General features: G+C 36.2%; 1 pseudogene; it reads left to right on the forward strand.

Moving 5' to 3' along the window:
* Positions 1-24,700, forward strand: part of LOC113102245 (TRAF2 and NCK-interacting protein kinase-like) — a 60,015-nt pseudogene that overhangs the window by 13,225 nt on the left and 22,090 nt on the right.

Consider the following 24,700-nt stretch of genomic DNA (forward strand, 5'->3'; position numbering starts at 1 on the left):
TTGTCATAAGTGCAAAAAAAACTTTTGCATGCAAGAGCGGATCTGTCAAAGCATCTTCAAAAGTGCATTATGTGCAGACAGAGAAATGCAAAGTTGTTGACTGCCTAGCACAACACAAAGTAACACAACACAAAATACCGATAAGAATACCGTTAAAGTACCGGACCGTTAAGCGGTATCGGTAAGAGTAGTAATACCGTTAAAACCTTAACGATACCCATCCCTATTCACGTACCAAGGTATTTAGAGGACTTAACAGAAAAAATGTTTGACCGTTAGTGGGAATACAGCCAATTAGATTTCCCAAAGTATATTGGACCTGCCTCATTGAGATTCTCACTGATCTAGAATGCATTAATGCATTATATGCCATTATTGCATTTCAAGGCAGGGCTGTTGATAAGTGCTTACAAATGAACACCTTTCTCCAAGATAACCTTTACCATAGTATTCCCTTTGTATTGTTTTTTTCTTCTTTTTTTTAATATATACACACACACCTTGTTCTTCCTGAAAATCCCATTCAGTAAATGTAACCGAGACCTGGCTCAGCCCTGGTGATTATTCAGATCTTAAAGAACTTGCTCCTCCAGACTGCCTATTTTTTTTTAACTCTCCGAGATCCGTTGGTTGTGCAGGTGGATTGGCAACAATTTTCAAGAACTCAATTAAGTGAATTCTTCTACCTAATGAAATCTTTCAAACCTTTGAGGTGCAGCTCTTAAATGTTGATTTCCATACCCCCTTGCTCTGTGCCCTGGTATACAGACCACCTAATTTTAAAGGTCCCGTTTTACGCGCTTTTTTTGAAGCTTTGATTGTGTTTACAGTGTACAATATAACATGTTCATGTTTCGCGTGTAAAAAAACACAGTATTTTTCACACAGTTCACCTATCTGAACAGCGTTGCCCTTTGTGTAATAAGTTACAGAAACTGTTAAACGCACCAACTTAAATAATAAAATACACTTACCAGTTGTGGTCATCTTTCAAGAATAATCTTTGTGCAAATCCGGCATTAAACTGATTGAGATTGAGAAAGTTGTCCTCAGCAAGCTGTCCTCAGCAAAAAATGAGCTGCACATAGTTTTACATGTGCATTATAATTTTCGGGAACCGAGTTAAACATAAATTGTAACCATTAATGTCAAAGTACAGCGTTCCTGGGAAGCCCAAACAAAGGTGATTGTACTCAGAGATGAAAAAACAGCGTTTCAACGACATGGCGACAAAAACAAAAAGCTCTTCCTTCTTCTCCGTCGGAGCGCAACAAGGCCATGCCCCCTGTTTGTGAATTCATGTGGGCGGAGGTTGGTCAAAAAAACTGTTTTAGTGATGTCATTACTACAGGAACTAGAGGGCTGTAGTCCAAACGGGTCGTTTTTTGTAGGCGAAATCTGTTAAATCAAATATCTCGCTTGGCATTGAACTTTGAGCTTTACAGATATTATTTATACTCTAACAACAACATTACACACTAACTAAAGTTTAAAACATGGAATCACGAAGAAGGGGACCTTTAATAAGGAGTTTTTTCAATAATCTTCTAAATTCTAATCTTCTGGCCTCCCTGATGCCACATTACGACAGTCTTCTGAACTTGGGTGATTTTAACATTCATGTCTGCTGCCAGTCTAAACATTTGGGTAAAAAGTTTTTAGGTCTCACGGGCCTTTATTTTGAACTCTTTATTTTTAACCGTTTGTTTCTGGACCCACACACCAGAAGGGTCACACACTGGACTTGATGTTCTTACTTGGTTTTCCAGTGACTATCCTTGAAATTTTGGACACTGCTATCTCTGATCATTATCCAGTGGTTTTAGACTCCTTATTAGTTGCTACCCACTCTAAACTATATCACTCTCCACGTTTATCTAGACGTTTTGATTCTTATATGCTAGGTTCTTCATTGATGTTTATTTATCTTCAGGGAGTGTCTTAGGCAGTATCAGAATGCTGTTAGGGTGGCACAGTTGAAATATGTCTTATTTAATTGCACAAATCTCTCAGAGGCTAGGACCTCTGACATAGTTAATCAGTTTGGTTCTTTATCCTCAAATTTTCATGACCGTGTCAAAAATCTTGGTGTCGTCTTATTTTATTCTAATTTGAGTTTTGATAAGCAGATTAGTGTTATTATTAAAAGTAGTTTCTTTCAGCTAAGATCTATTGCCAAAATCTAGGTGATTTTCTCTAAGAAAGATCTTGAAACCGTTATTCATGCTTTTATTACCTCAAAGTAGAATCCAACTCTTTATACCTGGGTTGGCCTAATTCAACTGTAAATCATCTGCAGGTTCAAAACGCAGCAGTCAGGCTTTTGACTTGACACTAAAATATCAACTCATAACTCCTGTGCTTGCCTCTCTTTAATACCTCTGTACAGAATTTGGTTGTTTTGAAATGTGCTCTATAAATTAATAAACTAATCTAAATGTATATTCATCTCAATTAACCTGTATCTATCCTTCATGTTCCACCATCTTCAGCTTAAGCTGTTATGCATGTTTTTGTGAATTCACTGAACCGTATTTCATAAATTACCCCTCTGGTGACATGAATGGCAGCTATTGCCGGATTACCATGGCAACATATTGTTCCAGGTGTATTGCATTATTTATTGGTCATGCTTATATTCATGAGCATCATGCTTGTTGGAACTGAATTGAATTCTGACAGTTCTGGGAACTCCTTCAGTTTTAGTAACTGAATATGATGACAAGTAAGAGTGATTTGATTCCAGTCTTGTTGGCTTTTTATATTCCCACCTACAGATAAGGTGTTTTGCTGTTACTTTTAAATAGAAACGGCACAGTCAGGTAGATATTATTGGTTCTCGTGCTAAAAATATCTTTAATTTAGTCAGGCATGATTGCAGACATTTCCATTAAGGCAGAGTTTTCTGCATAACAGCACACAGGTAACTGATTATTGGTATGAAAAGACTAAACATTATTATCTGCTTTGAAATTTTGGGGGGAAAAAAATCTGGGGAGAAAAAAAGTTGTTTCTGTTTGCAGGTAATAGGACATAATTTAGCGTCAGTGTTTGTTTCAAAATTAATTTTCTGGCTTTGGCTCACTGGTTACCTTAATAGACTTTTATGTTCAACGAACAAACAGATTTAACTTTAATTGACACGCTTTGTTAGGTCTAATGACTGCAGTGTCTGCATTTCTGATGATCTCGGTGTTTACAGTACGTGTGATTCTCCTTGATGTTCAATGACAGCATAATGCAAGCTAATCTTCTCTTCTATTATTCTCTCCCCTCAGGACCCTGCGGGCATATTTGAGCTGGTGGAGCTTGTGGGAAATGGGACCTATGGACAAGTATATAAGGTAAATAATGGTGTATGTTTAGTCAAAAGTATGATTGGCTCTATAATCTCAGAAACATGTTTTGTATTTCCCTCAGCTGTTTGCTTCAAAGTTTTCCCTCTCCCTCCCTTAAAGATCTGCACTTGCCTGTTAGTGGCTCTTGCGTTGTTCATGTGGTATGTTCAGACGTGTCAAGACTCATGTGTTTTCTTATACTTCTTTTCATTTCTCTGAAAGATTATTCTCCCGCTTCTATTACCTGCTCAAACTAGTGGGTGTGAGTCAGATATTTCACTTACGTGCATATTTGGACAGGGTGGTTTGTTTGTAAACAATATTCGGGAAAATATAAGGTTTAAGTTGTTGATGGGCGTTGTGAAAAATCTTGCACGGTCTGACATAGCCTGAACAGGTTGGGGTGCTTGAACTTGGTTTGGGGTTTCTTTTTTGAAAGTGAAAAGACTTGCATCATCTCTGGTTTCATCCACAGCGATCAGACCTCTAATTCGGGTATGATTGATGCATGCTGAGAGGAGAATACGATTGATCTGTTTTTTAAATGAAGAGATCACCGATAAAAGTGTCGGATTGGACACTGAAGCCACGAGCGGTGATGTAGGAGCAGTTAAGCAGTCTGTCAATCTGAACCGCCGTCATTATGCAATACTTTTAAAGGATTAGTTCATCCTGTTTTCATTTACTCATCCTCATGTCATTTTGAACCCATATGATTATTTATTTTCTCTGCGACGCGAGAGGAAATGGTAGAATTTATATACCGCCCTTTTCTGTGCCAATGTTTGAGATATGAAAATAAGTTAATAGTGTGAAATGTTGTAATGCTGGATGAACTAACCTCTTAACATTTGAAAAAAAACCTAATGCACACGTATAGAATTATTAGACCAATTAAAGAAGCGAAAGAGGAAGTGGTTGTGATTGTCGCTTTTAAGTTCTTAGAGAAAAGCCGCAGTTTGCAGAAGTTTTTTGGCCTGACATTGAGCCCTCTGTGCGAGTGCAGTCAGTATACTGAGAAAACCAGAAGGTGTGAATCTGAGGTGTTGCCCACTTGTGGAGGTGTATGGAGGGGTCATATCCTATTAGGTGCTAGATTTTGTTTCCCTGAGTCTCACTTGATAAGAATGTTGTGAGAGATTTATCTCCTTTTTATGGAAAGTGAGACGGATGCATCACAACAAAAGATGAACTCTGCTAATCAAACGGACACCCTTTCACGTATACTTAGCATGTGTTAATAAGAGTGAAAGAGAAAAAGTGTGAAGAAGGAAGAAAAATTCAAAATCATTTGAGACAGGGGAATTCGCTAATTTGTCAGCTGAATCAGGGCGTAAACGTACTGTCATTCCTTATTAGTTGATTGAATATGCTCATTTCCAATAATTCCTCTGCCATGTTTTCTGAGTGCAATCTCTGAGTTGTTATGGGATCTTGGCGTTCTTCAACAGGTTTTGTGCAGTCAATTATATGCTATTATACTCCATACTTAATATTGATACTTTTAGCTGACAGAGCTGGGTAGTAACCGATTACATGTAATCTGAATTACTCATAAAGTACTCATAGTTAGAGTATGTTACATTTTAAATAATAATAAACGATGCCGGTGCAACATCATGATGTCTATCAGCCATTGGTGATGGACGATGACATCGTCTAGTGGACCAACACTATTTAGCACAGATACCTATATTTTCAGTCGCCAGACCCACTTCAGAGTTTCACTGTGTCAAGCGATCTGTGATTTTTTTCCTGTCAAAACAACAGCATTCCTTTGGAATTCTTCAGCTTTGTCTGGAGCTCACCTATTATCCAGAGCCGTAGAGAGATCTCTAGATCTCAGAGCCGTATCTCCCTCTACGGCTCTGCTATTATCGTCCCTGGCCTGTTTTGATTTCAGCAAATCAGTTTGAGCAAACGCAGACATCCTGATTAATATTCATGAATCCAGCAGCTTGTTAATCCTTAGTGGATTTTTATATTGTTCTTATTAGTAGAATTTTATTACTATTATTATTTTATCAGTATTATTGTTAGTTTTATCCCATTTTTTACAGGAACACTAAATGACCAAAAAAGCTGACAGATGTTACTTTCAGATATTTAAAAAGATGTGCCATCTTACAGATATATATATATATATCTATACCATCTTCCGCCATTTTGGAGAGTACCCCTGAATGTAATCAAGGTAATGAACACTGTTTACATTCAGCATGTGTGCTCTTTTTACTGAATGTAAACAAGGCTGATTACCTTTATTATGGTATGTGGTACTCTTCAAAATGGCGGAAAACAGTAACTCTGGGAGAAGAATACAATTTTTGTAATGTAATTTGCAATCAGTAACGTACTACAATTGGTAAGCAATCTACCCAGCTTTTTTAGCCGATAAATGCATTTTAAATTTCTTATAATTTTTTTTCTGGAGTAATAACTTTTTGATGACTCATACTGCACTGCACAGATTTTTGTCCAATCACAGCGGCCTTTAACCAACAGATAAAGCCTATTGGCTATTTAATATTAATTATAATATTAATTTTTTTTTTTTTTTAATTTGGGAATGGAAAAAGGATAAAGAGAAGAGATGAAAAAGAACAAAGGAAGAAGGAAAAAACTAAGAAAAACAACTGTCTAGTCCATATCGGTCCAGGAAGAAAATTTGAGTTGTGGCTTGCTTTCTTGCACTGAAAAAAAAATCAGTAGAAACAATTTTCACTGATTAATTAAAAAGAAAAACCCAAGTGATGGATTTAATTAAATGTGAAATTTTGAAGTAGAAAAACTGAAATCTATGTACAGCTTCAGGATCAGGGTCCTCTGGATGGTTGCTTTAGTGTTGATTTATGGTTTCTGGTTGGTTGCTGGGGTGTATTGAATGTTCACTTGGTGGTTGCTTAATGTCCAACCCTCCTTTAAAGCAAGTATTTCATGGCTTTTCTTTTAATTGTAAGTCAGATGGCTTAGCAAAGTAATAGTGCACCTCAAACAAGCCAAACCATTGGAAGTATAATTCATATCCATAACAGACTGAACAGGATGAATTACTCACCAAAGTTTAACGCTTAGCAATAGTATGAGCAAGTGTGAGCAATAGTAGTAGTCATGATTTCCTTGGCAAACATATAATCCAGACATTCCCTCTGTACCGCATCCTGATTACCAAGGCTTGAATAAACAGGTAGTCTGTTAACAGGCAGCGAAATTTAGGTTTTATTTTACATAAAGGTATATTTCGGTGTCTGTTGGTGAGCGATGAAGAAAGCACAGTGTCTCTCTCTCTCTGAATTCTGGTGTTATTTAAAACGGCACAGGAATTCATTTATTATCCTCTGTATATGGAAGCCGAGTAGTTTTTAAACCAAATTAGACATTTTGTTGATGACATTCTGGTGGCTTTGGTGAAGCTGCATTCAGGTCGCAATCAGCCATGATTTGACTGAATGTTTAATGTGAACGCAATAATAGAGGAAGGGAAATTACGAATCATGGTATTTATGTATTGCTGAACAGTTTTTCTGTTGACACCCATAACTTTTTTCCTGATTTGATAAGATAGCATTCCTCTTCTCTGAGTCAGACTGTTTATTTGAATTGCTTCATTATGCGAGTCCTTTCATCTATTACTCTGAGTTGCTTTCTTTTTAATGTGAAATCAGTCATTAGTTATATTCAAGTAGAATGTAACATTTATAGTCATCTTTTATCTATTCAGTTAACTAGTGGATTCGTAATGTCATTTCAGATAGTTGTTTTGCTTTGCTTCACTCACATAGAAAGAATGCATTCAATATTCAAATGATCATTCTTTTTTTTTTTATTCTTTTAAGGCACTGATTATAAAAGAATCCTGAAAAATCAATGCGTCGAAGTATTTGCAGAAATATTGAGCAGCACAAATGTTTTAAACATTGATGATAAGAAATGTTTCTTGAGCACCAAATTAGCATACGGTATTTAAATGATTTCTGAACGATCATGTAACACTGAAGACTGGAGTAATGATGCTGAAAATTCAGCTTTGTCACCAGTTATTTTAAATACTAAGAACTAAAATTTGATAGTGTTGCTGTTTTTACTGTATTTTGTTCAAATAAATGCAGCCACAGTGAACATACGACTGCTTATATTAACTTTTTATTAAATTGAATATAAAAAAATGACTTTTCTCTTTTGAATTAATGTCAATAAACAGCTATTTTGCAATAACTAAGCAATGCAAAATACTACAGAAAAGGTCATCAGACGTTTCAGGGTTTTTTGTAAGAAATTCTTTAAAGTAAGTTGCATAAAAGATAAATGCACTGGTCCTTAGCAGAGCCCTTTTTGTTTTGGAGTCGGTCTTGTTAAACAGATGTCTTCTGCTTCACTCTGTAGAGCTGTAACAGCGTGACTCCGCCTCTCTGCTGGAGTTTGCGGAGCTCATCTTAACCATGGTGCTTTTGTACTGTAATTGTGGTCCTGAAAAAAGGGCCTCGTGTTCACTTTACTTAGCCTCCAGATCTGTCTATTTGGTTTCAACACAGAAAGAGAGATGATTGCGGAGTGGTCTTATTCTTATTAACGGGGGATCTTTGAACTCTTGGATTGCTGCAAGGCAGTTTAATTAGTCCAAGGGTCTTAGGTTATGACCTCGCTGACCTGCAGGAACAGATGAGCATTTAAGAAGTATTGATTATTATATTTGACTAGATGCAGGTATAGGCCAAACACTGGAGTTATGGATTATAGAAAAAGAAACATTATAGAGCAGGGACGTGGTTAAATAAAGTTGTTTATTGGTTTTTGAGAAAATGAACCTGTTGAAGCTTTGTTGGAGATGTCCTGCGTACGTCTTCAGTGAGAAGTCTGTAGTCAAAAAAATCAAGCATATGCATAAATGAATTGTTCGCAATAAGATCTAGGCTATAACATGCATTTAGAAAATATATACATGGTGAATTTTCATTTCAAGAAATTCAGAAGTTTGATTGCTCTGAGTCCCTGCAGAGAATCCCACACAGCCCTTTCTCCGGTGGGGCGCCATTTTGGGAGATCCAGAAAGCCATTAAAAACGTGCCCTGTATTAGAAGAAATAGGTTCTGGGTCAGGATGTGCTGCGGTGGGACCGCTCATCTCCCACTCACATGACATTGCTTTGGAGAGAAATCTGTTAGGAAGGAGAAAGATAGAAATGTGGGCACTTTTATCAAAGCTTGTGAGCTTTCTTTTCATGCACTTAAAGATTATAAGAAAGCATCATGTCAACAAACCCCCTTAAAGGATCGTTCACACACATACACACAAAAAGAAAATTGTCGTCATTTAATCGGCCAAACCAGCTTTACTTTCTTTTATGGAACACAAAAGAAGATGTTTTAAAGAATGTTCATGCTGTTAATCAATCGGAGTGTAAAACAGAGATACTGAGGCAAGTGAAAAGCGTTTGGTTAATGGGGAATATTGACCAATTGTGCGTCTTGTTGCCAAGCCACACCTTGATATAATCATTGACAGGTTGGGGGCGTGATCGGCTCGGAATGCATTTTCAAATCCACATTGACTAGTCTACACTGTTCACAGGGTATTTCATGAAAATGCAATTGAAATGTTTTAAGTGTAAGTGTCAATCATTTAAGAAAAATAAAAGACATTTAAATCTCAATTTTTTTAATTCACGCTGCATTTTGCTACAGGTATTATGTGTTCTCATAATGTAAATGCAATCTCAAGTGTCCAGCCCATAACTCTAAATAAATTTAGGATTAATGGCTTTTAAATGATAAATTCGCTACAGTTTTTGCTTGGAGATGTTAAACATAGCTAATCAGTTTGGGTAATACAATTTCATTTTCATTTTGCAACTTACAAAGCGTTAAAATATGTTTTTAATTTACATATTAAAACTAGCGTAGAAAATGTCAAATGTAAATTATAAAATTGAATTTTTATTTTCATTTTGCACTAAATGTTGCACATGTATGGAAAAATGCACATTTAATTACAGAAATACATTGCCATTTTGCATATCGCATTGTGATTTTGCATATTACATTTCAAAATGAATTTTGATACCCTTATGCTTTCATAGTAATGCACCTTCTATGGTGTAACCTAATTGTAACCAGAGTTAATACATCATAACACTTATAAATTCATTGTTCCACTATGAATTTGAAATTGTTATAATAATTTATGATGATAAATAATGTGTTTTAATTCACATTAAAAATAAATAATGCATTTTACCCTTTAATATCCCTTTACAATGCATTATACATAAAGGCTTAAGTGTTACCAAAAATGTGTATCTCTTTTATTTCAGTTAGATGTCAAGACAATTTCCAAATAATAACCTAAACTAAAACAAAAAAATTCATAATTTATAAACACTACAGACAGAACATTGACTAAATGGTACTAAGATAACACTGGGGATCCTCAGTTGTTCAGACAACCCACCGATTTGATTTTGGAAGGATGTGTTTTGAGTTAGAGAAAAAAACAACCTTACCAACCACATACCAACTCCCTGGCAACCACCCACAACACCCTAGCATTGTAGCACTGTTTTTTCAACATAGCACCTAGAAACCTATGTCCAGCGTATGAGTGAAGGCTTTGCATGTTCTTCTCACCCATACATTATGCGATAAACACAAAGCTTACGGTTAAATAAGGAAGCTTCCACAATGAGGCTCTAAATAAAACACCAACTTCCTGCATTCCGTAAGTGACTGCAGGGCATGTGGTCTTTTGAAGGCTGTTCTCTGAATGGAAGTTGAGTGAAGAAATTCTGGCCCCTCCAAAGCTCTCTCAGAGACCGAGCTGAGAGGGTCACACTAGGTCACATGTCTCAGGAACAAGAGGAGCTGTCTGTAGACGAGTGTGAAAATCACAAGCCTCCTCCGCCTTCCAGGCCTGTTGCTAGGCTACAGAGAGGAAGTGGTGCGATGTGCTTTTTTTCAATTTTTTTATTTTTTTGCACTGGCACCCTGTGTCTACAGTTAAGCGGTCCAAACACAGCAGGCTTGCAGTGACAAATGACTTCCTGATCCTGATTGTACAATAATAACTGTTCCGTTTTCACGACTTCTACAAAGACATATATATGGCTGTCATTGCTATTGTTTGGCTTCCCTACCCTCCAGCAGATACCGTCTTAGTTCTCACAACTGGAGTGTTGAGTATAGCCAATAGCAGTCGTGATGATGAAACCGCACAGCAATGTCTTCCTCACAGCAGTTACAATGCATTACTACTGCAAGCTCTCCGATAGCCATTTAAAGTCATTTCAGATATAATGGGAACAGACCTCCGTATGCATTTCAGCTGCCAGTCTAGATTAGAAGGGTTCTGTGACTGCATCGTGTGCTTATCTGTTTGGATTCTAAAAGCATTCATTCACACACAGGCTACAAAAAAAATCTGCTGACGACTCTGGAAAAGCCAATCTTTTTATAATATTTTTTTTTTAATAAGCCTAAAGCATCCTGTGCCTTTGTTGAAATTGTGTTATGTAGTTTTGTTCAAAACCATATTTACTATTTTTGCAGTATAGTTTATGCATACCATACTACATAAGTGCAGTCTGAATCTATTTTAAGTTTTCTTATTGCAAATGGGCAATATATATCATATATATTCCTATGATGCATTGCACTCAACTTTATCATTCATTTCCATTTTTATATCTCTTTCTTTTAGTTCATTTATTTTAATAAGAACTTAACAGAAAAAAAGATTTAGAATGTTTATCATATACATATTTAAAACACCTTTTGATTTTATTTGATCCTGTTTCTATTATTTGTATTTATTTTTAAGATTTATTTTTGGTGTTTTTTGACTTTTATTATGAGAGAGAGGGTGGGTAGGATCAGGGCAGGTCCTTGAGTCAGGGTTTCTAACTTGGGACTACCCAAAGTGCAATGGCAAGATATGTCGGCACTCTGCCCAAAACTATTGGTGCTGATATTTTATTATTTTTATTACACATTTTATAAATTGTATATATATATATATATTTTCCATTTTCATTTGATTAAACTGTACAATTGTTAGAAAACTCTTGCCATGAGAATAGTATGAGCTGCTGACATTGCATTAAAATCTCAACTACCTAGCTTTTTAAGTCAAATTTACTTGACTACACGTCAAAATTTACGACCTTTTTATATAAAAATGTGGTTTGCTTCAAGGTGTTGAATAATAGTTATATACATAACATGTACTTGCTTACTAAAATGCAAAATTGCAGTTATTTTAAAAATAAATACGGTTATTTGGATGAATACAGTCAAGTTTATCATGAAATGTAATGAGATAATGTGACAACAGTTTGAAAAACTTTGTTGCATTTTGCTGACTGTTTTGCATATTGTTTCTAACATATTGCTCAATGTACGGCATATATGTGCAGTATGGTAATATTCCATTCTGCGCACAGTTATGTTTATCATTAATACTGCACAGGCGGGACATTTGCGTCTTGCTTTTTTCATGGCTTATGGCAATTGAGGACAGTCTTATCTTACACGTCAACGGTCCAGAACTTTTCAGTTAATCTCTGTCAAGATGGCAGATGGTTTTTCCGGTTAGCAGTCGGCCCTGTGAATCTCCTCGTCAGGAGAGACGTGGAGCTGTAAGGCGCAAACCCATCACACATGCACCCATTCACCACGTCCACACATCTGATTCATTAATATGCCAGCATAATTTATTACTTTCAGTCAGATGTATTATCATGATGATTGGCTCATGGGTTTTGTCACAGATGTCTTCAAATAAGCCAGCATTTTTGTCTAGCCAACATGTTTTCCAGTTCAAAAGCTTCAAAACTACCAAGCCATATCGAAAGCAACTGCCCAGAACAGGCTAGGAAATCCATTCAGACCACTTTAGAAACGGCATAGCAATCACCTAAAACACACAGCATGGGAAGAAACACTTAAAAATTATAGAACAGTTAATGTGGATATTTTTTTTTATCTTTGGTTAACCAAACAAGATTTATGAGGGAACTGTAGGGCATTTGTGAGTTGATGAAAAGCTAATAAAAAAACTAAATCAAATGTAACATTATAATAAACAATGGAGATGCATAATTAGTGAAAATAAAACTGAAATTCACGTGTGCAGCTTGTAATGCCTTGTTTTCAGAGAGGCTACAATGCTTAACATGTATTTGGAAACACTATGTGCAATGTTCACTTTCTTAACTTTCACGTTTGCATAATTTTCTTAAATTTTTGTGGACAGAACTTTACAACATTTCATTTTTGTTAAATTATTTAAATATTAACTTAAAAAATCTTGGGTTACTTAAATATTTTCTGTCCATAAGGTTTAGCTGACAAAATAGGTTTTGGAACCTCTGTCTTTGAGCAGGATGGCTTAAATATAAAGCTAATGTAAATGATGCTTAAAGGGATACCTCACCCCAAAATTAACATTTCGTAATTAATCACTTACCCCCATGTTGTTCCAAAACCTTAAAAGCTTAGTTCGTCTTCGGATCACAATTTAAGATATTTTGGATGAAAACCGGGAGGCTTGAGACTATCCCATAGAATGCCAAGTAAAATACGCTGTCAAGGTCCAGAAAAGTATGAAAGACATCGTCAGAAAAATCTTATCTGCCATAAATGGTTCAACCATAATGTTACGAATCAACGAGAGTACTTTTTGTACAAGAAAACAAAAATAACGACTTGAACAAAAAATGAACAGCATCTGCTGAACGCAAACTGTGTACGCTCTTCTGTGTCAGCCGCGCTGTATGGATGTGCTGTTTTCATTCAAATCAAAGCATTAATACATGTAGCAAACATATCCTTGTGTCGCGGCTGACGCAGAAGAGTGTACTGCGGTTGGGCGATATATCTAACAATATGATCATGCACACCTAGTCAGTAAATCCAGTAAATCCAGTTCTGTGATTACCGCTACATCGCCATCACTTGCTTTTAAATGGAGCGGCATTTAATAGACAGAGCCGTAGATCACTGACAAGCAACGCAATATTGCGTTCATTATCCCAGATGAGTCGCCTTCGATAATGAACGTGATATTGCGTAGCTTGTCAGTGATCTAAAAAAAAAAACATGCTGGAATAAATGTATATTTATTTGACCTAATATTTCCTAATTGAGGAAAGTTTTTGAAAAAATTTAATAAATATTAATACTACAGTCTCGTTTCCAACACTTATCAGATGATACCAAAAATAGAAGAAAAATATTGGTATTTTGGTTGACCACTATTAAAAATAGTTATTTGATGCTCAGTATAGTTAGTTAATGGTCAAAATGGCTTTACGAAATGATGTGAGTCTTATTTGAACTATGTGTTTCAGTGTTTATTAAAATATGATAAAAGTCCCCTATTCAGTGATCTTCTCATTGACTCTGTTGATTTTTATATTGCCCTGTGGTTTTGGCGGGTTTCTCCACTCGTTAATATTTTGCAGTAGCGGTTGAAGTTGTTAATGAGCACTGGTGGGACTAGTATGACGCTCTTTCCTCATGTCATCCTATTTCCTTCCCCCCTTTTTCGCTCTTCCCCTCCTTCTCTTGCTGAAACATCTCCTCTGCTCAGAATAAAAGCAGTGGGAGTGTGTTGGGTGAGGAGATGAAGTGTGCATAATTCATTCTGAAGAGCACACACTGGGTGATTCTGGTGTTCAGATGAATGCACTTCTGCTCAGATCTGCTGCCGTATCTCCCGCTATTGTCCCAAAACACGGGACCTGCTGAGCGCGCAGATGATATGCGTCCACCGTGTCTGTTTCTCTCGTTTCTGGTTATGAAATCAAATTGAGCTTGGGGGAAGTTAGCAACTTAACAGGTAAACATGAGGGAATTGGGGCAGACCTGGGACAGTGATTTCCATTTCCAGATTCCTTCGGTTGCATAACGCTTTTGGAGATTTGAGATTCGAGTTGTCATCTGGTGGCACTGTAACACACACATTCACAAACATGAAATTGTACAGATTATTCACACAGGTATTTGGGTCTGTTTCAATCATTCTAGGAAGCGTGTGTCTGTTTATGGGTGTGTGTGTTTTTTTTATGCTGTTACATAATCATGCCGCGTGCCAGAGGCTTACATCCACCTATTCTTCTGCCACAGATAGATCCCATTACCACATGTTCAATAATGCCAGTGTTATGTTTGTATGACGCTCATGAATGACATGTCCTTTCTCTTATCTTTCTCTCTACAGGGACGTCATGTTAAGACCGGCCAGCTTGCTGCAATCAAGGTCATGGATGTCACAGGGGTAAGAGCGCAAGTAGCTGCCTCGGTTTCCTGTTTCTCTCCATGTTGGTTTTACTTTTACACTTTCACTCTTTGCTTGTTGCATGATGTAATTTAAACACAAACATGAATGTGTCATGCTTTACCTACTATAAATTGCCTGTAGGTGTGAATGTGTGTGTGTCTGTGTGTGTGTGTGTGAGCCCTGAGATGGGCAGGCCATCCGTTCAGATGCATTTTGGATATTTTAATTATGAATATATATTTTTTTATTTTACTGAAAGCTAAATATGTAAAAATGTTAACTTTTAAAATATTTTATTTATGTTATTAATAGAAAAAATATGAACATATTAATTATTATATTAATACACTAATTTTCCTATACCTATCTTAACAACTCCTTTACTAAATATAAATGAGCAGCAAATTAGTAGTTTATTTAGCCAAAATAATGTATTAATAGTAGGGATGCACCGAATCCAGAATTCGGATTCGGCCGAATACTGGGCTTTTTGACGGGGTTCGGTTTCGGCTGAACCTTAGATTTTTTTCCCACCGAACCAAATTCTAGGCTTGCGCTATGCTGGTCAACGTCACACGGCTGTTGATTACGTGAAGGTGTTTACATGTGGACCGTTTCCAAAGTGCTCGGGCAGTTGCGCACCTGAGGCGTCTGTCGTTGCAAAGCAACCATCAGCTGTGATCTCTGTTACAACAAGGACATTTCAGCAATGGATTTCCACCACCAAAAAACCCTTTCTGTAACTCTGCTAAAAGAATTATTTACGAAGAAAAGTAAAACACGCTGCAGTGTTTGGGCATTCTTCCAAACGCAAAAACCACAGGGAATTTCACCCCGAAGGAAGTTGATTGAGTTGGTTCTTGTCAAATGACCTGTGGTGAACTTTCTGCATCCTGAAAAGTTGAGCAGTTTTTAACTCCAAGAGGTGCGGACGCGCCTTGAAAAAACGAGCGCGTCGCTTCCATTATGAGCGCGCATACCGTGCGCCAATAATAAAAAAAAACGTAACTTTTGCGCATAAAAGACTCTGTGAGCCCCTGTGAGAATCAGAAAATGTAACTCCTAAGCAAAAAAAAAAGTTTTGTTTGGCAGTACTTTCAATCAAAAGAAGGCGATTCAAGTCGAGCTACATGTTCAATTTTCTCTTCAGTGGTGGAAAACAAACCAGCAGTGATTTCCACTACTGCCAAAAACGGCAAAGATCTACCTCTGTGCGGAACCAATGTTAATGGAATAAGGATGCGAGTAGGATTCGGTATTTGGTTTCGTATTCGGCCGAACCCAAAAAATCTGGATTCGGTGCATCCCTAATTAATAGTGAGAATTAGACCTTAAAATAAACTGACACCTTAATTTTTTTATTTACTTAAAGTTATATATTAGCCATTTAAATGTAAAAGTGACAAAAATGCCTGGTATTGTTATTTTATGTTCAAAATACTTTTTTTTATTATAAAAAAAAATTTGTCATATTCATGCCATTTTAGAAGTTGGTTCTTTTTCACAGGGACTGTAGAATCATTGCTTTGTTTTATGCTTGTTCTAATCAGCCGGACATAGCAACAGTCTTAACCAGTGGCATTAGTTTAGGGCGGGACTATCTGTTTGGCTGACCAATAACAGATGGATAGAGTGTTTAAGGAAACCTGTTTGATAACAGTTTTACTCCAAATTTAGTCGTTATTATAGTGGCAAACAGGGATATAACAGTGATATGAATTACTACGTATAATAAATGTAATATTTTTGCTGTTATGTACAGTAGTAAATCACACTGTTGAACAGTTTCCTGACAATGACTCACTCAAAGACAAAGAAACATGGTATTTTCCTGCTCTCGAAGTCTCAAGTGTTGTGTATTTTATTTGACAGGATGAGGAGGAGGAGATCAAAGCTGAGATCAACATGCTAAAAAAATACTCCCACCATCGAAACATCGCCACCTACTATGGTGCCTTCATCAAGAAGAACCCACCTGGCATGGATGACCAGCTCTGGGTCAGTCTAAATTAATTGTAGGCAGAAAGAATCATGGTATTAGAGTGTGTAAATGTTTCATTATTAATGTGTGTAATACAATACAGTGTTAGGAAGCTAAAAGTAGTGATGTTTCTAACTTTTTGAGTAGTTTGGTAGTAGTTTTCATATTGTTATTTGAGTTTTTTGTCATGCTATATCTTAAATGAAGATTTGCAACCACATCAAACTAAAGCTTGACTATGGTGTAACTAGTTTTATTTTAATTATTCAAGGTCTTTTCTTATATTTAATGAGGAAAAATATTTGAGTGTGGCAAATCTAACATGTGGAGCCTAAGTGACATAATCAGAAAAGTTCAAGATTATGATTAATACATAACACACATTAATACCAGGAATATGCTTAAACATAAGAAGCTACAGCCTCAAACATAGCTTTTTCATCACTGGTAAGGTAACACTTTTCAACCGTTGCCGATCTGTCACACATAAACGCAATGTTCACACTTTGCGTATAGCTGCCTAGGCCTTGTTGTTTTCATCTCTATGCATTGAACGCAAACTGCCAGCCTCATTTCCTCTGTGGTGAGCTTTTTCGCTTTCTTTGCCCAGCAACAGAAAGATAAGTGACATGCTGAAAACATTTACTAGCACTGGAGCATGTGGTCAGCACAACCACACTCCACTGGGCGTCTCTGTAAGAAGGATTTCCCTTAGAGTAAAACAATGTTGCCAACTCAGCAGTCGTGGCTTTGGAGAGTCCCAGAGGCCAAACATATTTGGACCCATCTGAGGGCCAGCTCAAGAGAGATTCAAAACCAATCATTGTTTCAGAAAAACCATCATATTGTGCTCAGAAATTACATTTATTGACTTTTATTGTGCCCCTGAGGGCCCTTAAAGAGAATATGGCTCTATTAATTTGAGTGCCTTGGGAGATAAGGTAAAGCCAAAGTAAAAACGGAGTTATAGTAGGGAGCAGTGACATGCAAACTTCCAAACCCAATGTTAAGAGAAAGATTGGGCTATAGGAAAGAAACTGCATGGCACTTTCATTGAGTGAAAACCGAGAATTATTAGATGGAGGCTTTTCTCTGGAAACAACTATGAAATTCCCTTTTTTTAAACCACTAATACTTCTATATTGTCATTTCAACTTCTTAAAAGTGGGAAAATGAAGTTGCCCTGGAACTAGTTGTCTTTCATAGATCTAGTTTCAGCTGAAAAGTGTGAATTTGCATGTATGTGTGAGTGTCGAATGTTGCATCTAATAAAAATACTGGTTCTGCCACTTTAAACTGTAAGCTGCCTAACCAAAAAAATAGAACATTTGTAGACACATGGATCATTTATTTATTTATTTTTTGACAAATTTTGCTTAATGTTAAAAATAGTATTTTGCTTGGAGATATTAACATCATTTATTATGTAAATTTTATTTTTATAGTTTAATGTGCTCAAGGCTGAATTTATTTTATCAAAAATACAGAAAAACAAACAAATATTATTGCAGTTTAAAATGTTTTCTATTTTAATGCACTTTAAAATATAATTTATGTGTGGATTATCAGCCAGAATTCCGACATCGGATCCCATTCACACATGACCTCTCGATGGAAATAATGCAACCAATTCTGTTTGTTTGACAGCACCAATGTAGATCTCTACTGAATGAGATTTTTCCTCATTTTTGTGGCTTCTTGGGTTTTATCCTAATTTTGTTGACGTGTTGTGTCTGTAGCTGGTGATGGAGTTTTGTGGTGCTGGTTCGGTGACAGACCTGATAAAGAACACCAAAGGAAACACTCTGAAAGAGGAGTGGACGGCCTACATCTGCAGAGAGATCCTCAGGGTGAGTGTGTGTGTGTAGTGTGGGCCACTGAAAGACATTATTAGCTTCCAGAAGTGTTCTTTTTGAAGAGTGTTTCCTCATTTGACCTTCTCCACTTGAGTTTAACTTCTTCATTTGGTTTTGATAGGGTCTGACCCACTTGCATCAACATAAGGTCATTCATCGTGATATCAAAGGTCAGAACGTTTTGCTCACGGAAAATGCGGAAGTCAAACTAGGTGAGTTCACACCCCCTGACAAATGCAATGTTCATTCAGTAGAAGAAGCTTCTGTAATGTGTATGAATTAGTGTTGAGGTTAAACTAACTAAAAGTTACAACAATGATAATTTAACTGTTTTTAGTAGTGTCTAAAATCTACAAACAGGCTTTTTTCCTGTAATATAAAATGTCATTATTCTTTCAATCTTACATTGGAGGTTTAAAATCGAGTTAAAGTGCTAATCAAACACATAAGGTGATAAAATTAAAATGTTATATCGCAATATGAGTAATTTTAAATCACAATTTTTGCTTTTATTAAGAATTTTATGACATCAAAGTTTTTGTTACCATAGAAATTCCATAATTCTTGTCACCACTGTCAGTATCACAGAAAAAACTAACTTAAGGCTAAAAAAAAAACCCACTCAAGCTCACTTAAAATAAGTAACTAATTACAAGCAACAGGAAAAAAAAATCTACAATAAATAAATACAACACACATTGTATAAGTTAATCAAAAACACTGCATTTCACTGTGTAAATTTAATTTATTATTATTAAAGATACGAAAGTGATTTAGTCAAGAGCGGTGAGAGATTTTCTTAAATTAATGTTTACGAGGATACTTGCAAAATCTGGCATTCTCATTCATGTAAGTATATGTGTATTTAACCATTCAAGGCAAACAAAGCAACACAAATATTTGCACGCTCTATGAGCAGCCAATTCATGTGAAACACACATGTAGTGCTGTTGTTTGCATTTAAATGGCTTAAAAAACTTTAATGCTTAAAAATGTGTGCAGAGATACATTTTCGTGACTACGGCACACCTCAAGTTAAAGGAACACTCCACTTTTTTCGGAAATAGGCTCATTTTCCAACTGCCCTAGAGTTAAAAAGTCAAGTTGTACTGTTTTCGAATCTATTCAGCTGCTCTCTGGGTCTGGTGGTAGCATTTTAGCTTAGCTTAGCAAAGATCATTGAATCTGATTAGACCATTAGCATCTCACTCATAAATGACCAAAGAGTTTTCTGTATTTTTCCTATTTACAGCTTGACTCTTCTGTAGTTACATCGTGTACTAAGACTGATGGAAAATGAAACGTTGCGATTTTATGGGCCGATATGACTGGGAACTATTCTCTCATTCATGCGTAAAAATCAAGGAACTTTGCTGCCGTACCATGGGTGCAGCAGGTGCAGTGATATTATGCAACACCAGAAAACTATTTACATTATCAGCTGAATGGATTCGAAAACTGTAAAACTCAGCTGTTTAACTCTAGGGGAGTTAATGAGCCTATTTTTAAAAAAGTAGAGTGTTCCTTTAATCACGATAAAGACAATAGTCCAGAATCTACCGGTTGACAAATTTCTACTGGTTAACTTGTTTACTGGTGTATTGCCCACCCCTAAAAAGATCAAATAGTTCATTTTAATTAACTAAATCTGTTTGTGCAGGAAGGTTTAATTTCCAAGAACCTGTTCAAAAACATATTCATCAAAAACTCATTCATTTGTCCTTAAGCTATTCACAAGCTCATTGACATATGAAATTATTAGCTTGACTCTGATTCTGCATGATTAAGCTAATATAAATTTTTTGGAGTGAGATAATGAAAATTAGGTTGCTTTTTTTTTAGTATGAGGTTGTTTTTTTCTATTATTTATACAAAAATTAATTTCCCAATGTTTTTGAAAGAAGGCTCTTATGCTTGCCAAACATGCATTTATTTGATCAGAAAAAGTTACATATTATTGCAGTTTAAAATAACTATTCTATTAAAATATTTTTTTAAATGTAATTTATTTCTGTTTGATACAATTACATTTTAAAAACAGCGTAGATGATCGCTTTTTCAGTAAATCATTTTAAGAAGCTTATAATCCCTCACACTGGTTGGAGTGTCGGCTGATTCCGTCTGTCTCGAGGACCTCATGACTCTCCTCTGGAGTTATTAGGGCTTGTCATCGAGTGGTTTGAGTTCGGGAGTGTTGCTATGACAACACTGCCTGCGGTGATGAGGGAAGAGGGGCACAGAGGCAGATGGCAGCATGCACTTCATCAAAGACCTCTCCTCTCGTTACTGCACGCAGACACATTAAGGCCAAATCCTCCCCGTGTGTGTTTTCAACAGTTGATTTTGGTGTGAGTGCACAGTTGGACCGTACCGTGGGTAGGAGGAACACTTTTATTGGCACTCCGTATTGGATGGCTCCAGAGGTCATAGCCTGTGATGAGAACCCAGACGCCACATATGACTTCAAGGTACTTCAAGCGATTCTTAATTATGCTCTTATAATACCTGATTGCTTTGGTGTGAGGGTCCTCTTTGGCTTCAGACAGAGATCCTAACAGCACTGTTTTTGTTACAGAGCGATCTGTGGTCGCTGGGAATTACGGCTATTGAGATGGCAGAAGGAGCGCCTCGTAAGTCCAACACAATGCAGGATGATCTGAAATGCATTTTATATGAACACTGTGATTGCTAAACACAAACACCTGTCTGTTTTCTCAGCGCTGTGCGATATGCATCCGATGCGAGCGCTTTTCCTCATACCCAGAAACCCAGCGCCTCGTCTCAAGTCTAAGAAGTGGTAGGTCGAACCTCTCAGTGTATTGAATTTGCAGTAATCTGTAACTGATTCAGAATGGGGGAAACTGATCAGTTTGTGGTTCTCTCTAGGTCTAAAAAGTTCCAGTCGTTCATTGAGAGCTGTTTAGTGAAGAATCACAACCAGAGACCCAGTACTGAACAGCTCATGAAACATCCCTTCATCAAAGACCTTCCCAACGAGAGACAGGTCCGAATCCAGCTCAAAGACCACATTGACCGGACCAAAAAGAAGAGAGGAGAGAGGGGTGAGTTTTTATTTATTTATTTATTTTAGTTAATGCTGTTTCCCTGTTGATGCATAAACAAAACTATACCAAACATTATTTTTAGCGTGCCTGTCATCCAGTTAATCACAATAAATTTTACTTTTGGTCAGACCCTATCAAAACCAGATTAAGAAGTTAAACTCAACTGGGAAAAAAAGAATTTTTTTAATGTATATTTTATTCTTTATTTTATTTATTTTCAAAATTAATAAATACATAAATAAATTAATGAAATTATTAATTTAATATTATTTTTAGTAAGAGTTGACTACTCTTTTTTTTTTTTTTTACTTTAAATACAAATGACTTAAAAATATTTTTCATACAGATTTTTATCAGTGGTTTTCACAACATTCACAACATCTGTCTTTAATCTCTTCTATCTAAAAATGTAAGTGAATACGTATTTTATTTATTTATTGTTTTGTATTTTATTTTATTTGTTTAATTATTGTTTATTTGTTTATTTATTGTTTTGATTGATAGCAATGATAACCAAATAATAATAATAATTGAAAACACAATTAATAAATATTTTAATTAAAATTATATTATTTGCAACCGTGTATTAGTTGATGAACAGGAAGTTTCCATGAGATTTATTTATTTTTAACTAGAAAAGGGTAAATATTTTGGGGAGGGAAATGAAAAATGGGGAAAATTATTATTTTATTATGCATCTTATTTTTATTTTTTTAATTTAATTGTATTTATCATCAACGTAAATAAAATGATTCACTAAATATTGTTTTTAGTAAGAGTTGACTACTTTCAAAAAATAACTTAATATTTTTCATGCAAATTTGTATCAGTTGTTGTTGTTGTTGTTGTTTTGTCACAACAGTCCTTATCAGAATCTGCCTTAAATCTAAAAACCTACATCTTACCATGGTGTGTGTTTTCAGACGAGACCGAGTATGAGTACAGTGGAAGTGAAGAGGAGGAGGAAGAGCGAGACATAGGAGAGCCGAGGTAAATAGACCTTTTTCCGGTAACACACATGCATGTGTGTATAGTGGAGACCTGACTGACTTAAAGATGATTTAACATCTTCCTTAAAGCTCTATCATAAACGTCCCTGGGGAATCGACCCTGAGGCGGGACTTCCTGCGTCTGCAGTTGGCCAATAAGGAGCGATCCGAAGCCCTTAGGAGACAACAGCTAGAACAGCAACAGAACGAGGAACACAAGCGCCAACTACTGGCAGAGAGGCAGAAGCGCATCGAGGAGCAGAAGGAGCAAAGGAGGAGACTAGAGGAGGTAAGAGGAGATGGACGAGCAACCGTTTAAAGACATGTTCCTGAAATCTTTTGCGCTACAGTGATCTATTAATAACTTTAAAGGTACATTTCTAATCTAAATATAATTGTATCATATTTACAATATTGTATTGATTTATATTTAGTTTAACATTTATTATATTTCATATTTGTAAAGCACATTTTATTTTAATGTATTTTATATTTATGTTATTTAAAAAACATTTCGCTTCTAAGATAAGTATTTAATCCGATATTTAATTGAATCAATTTATAATATATTAATTTACATGCTTTTATATATAATTATTATATTTGTATTGTATTATTTAAAGCACCTTTTTCCCCAAGATGTTTAAAGCTAAAAATTTAATCTGAATGTCTTATTTTTAATACTGTTTTTAAGTTATATATTGGTCATCATTTATTATAGTATATTTTGTATTTATATAATTTTATTTTACTTTTTATTTTATTCTTGTTCCTCGTTCTCAACTGATTTTCCTTTAGGACCTAGATTTTACATTAAATATAAAGTTATAACCCAACAAATTAACAACAACAACATTAGATGTATGGATTAAAAAAAAGTAGTTGCCTTATTATAAAGTAAAAGATGCATTTGACCCAAAATCTTACACAACCTCTGACATCAACAACTAAAGACATGGGAAGCATTTTCTTCTGCTCTCATGCATGATTATATGCTTAGTTGCATTTTATTGTTTGCATTTAGCATTGTTTTTCCATGCAACAAACAGACAATATGCTTCGCTATTATTCTGGTCATACCCAGACACACACTTCCTGTACTCTATTTTGTGTGTGTAATGACTCATGAAATGACTGCCGTTTTAAAAGTCCCTGGGAGACACTGAGCCATGATCAGTCCACAGGAAGGTTGCCCAACATCTTGGGAATCCTTCAAATGGGAGACAAAGAAAGACGACGGTCATTGAGCCGGTGGAGATATTCCTGAGTTATGTGATGTAGGGGAGGGAGCCGAATACCTGTGGGGATGAAACAGGCGGCCCGGCTGGGCGTCAACCTCTCATTCAGCACATCTGTCTCCCGCTGGTCCACTGTCAGGCCGCCTCCTTTCAGCACAGCTCCTGTCGGCAGCCCCTGCTGGGGAAAGACTATTCAGCATGGCTACCGAAATGCATTGGTTTTTTTTTAATGCAACACCTAGTGGTAAAAGTAGAGAACTGTGTGTTCCATTGTGAAGCTGGGCTGATAGTTGGGCTTGGCACTGAGATTTATTTTATGGCAGGCTCATTAATGAGCACATGTGTTTGCAACCTCACAGCAACAGCGACGGGAGAGAGAGCTCCGGAAACAGCAGGAGAGAGAGCAGAGGCGGCGCTATGAGGAGATGGAGCAGCTCCGGAGAGAGGAGGAGAGGAGGCATGCTGAGAGGGAGCAGGTACACACAAACGCACATCCACTTTCATACATGCCTAATTCTGCTTTTTGGTCACTTTTATTGATAAAGAAGAAAGAGGGCAAGAAGTGATTGAGAGAGTTATTTCAGTACATAATTGTTCGAGCTATTATATATTGTTCTGCCACTACAAACTAACCCGTTATTCACTGTGCAAAAAGAGTGCCAGAAATGACAACTGAACACATATGAACAGGAAGGGAAGAAATGAAGTGACGTGGCGGCTTCACACGCCTACACTCCACGCTAACAGACTCCCACTGATTCACCGCTACAGAGATGGAGACAAGATGTACTTTCTGTTAATACATGGCACATATTTATAGATTGGCCACGTTTTTTTTTTTTTTGGTCATACCAGTTACTTCAATATTCTAGTGTTCAATAACTGATTTATTTTACTTTACAGTATGTTTTATTTTATGTAATACTTTGCTACTTTTTGATATATATATATATGTGTGT

Source organism: Carassius auratus, unplaced genomic scaffold (assembly GCF_003368295.1).
Source record: "Carassius auratus strain Wakin unplaced genomic scaffold, ASM336829v1 scaf_tig00217700, whole genome shotgun sequence".
Taxonomy (NCBI): domain Eukaryota; kingdom Metazoa; phylum Chordata; class Actinopteri; order Cypriniformes; family Cyprinidae; genus Carassius; species Carassius auratus.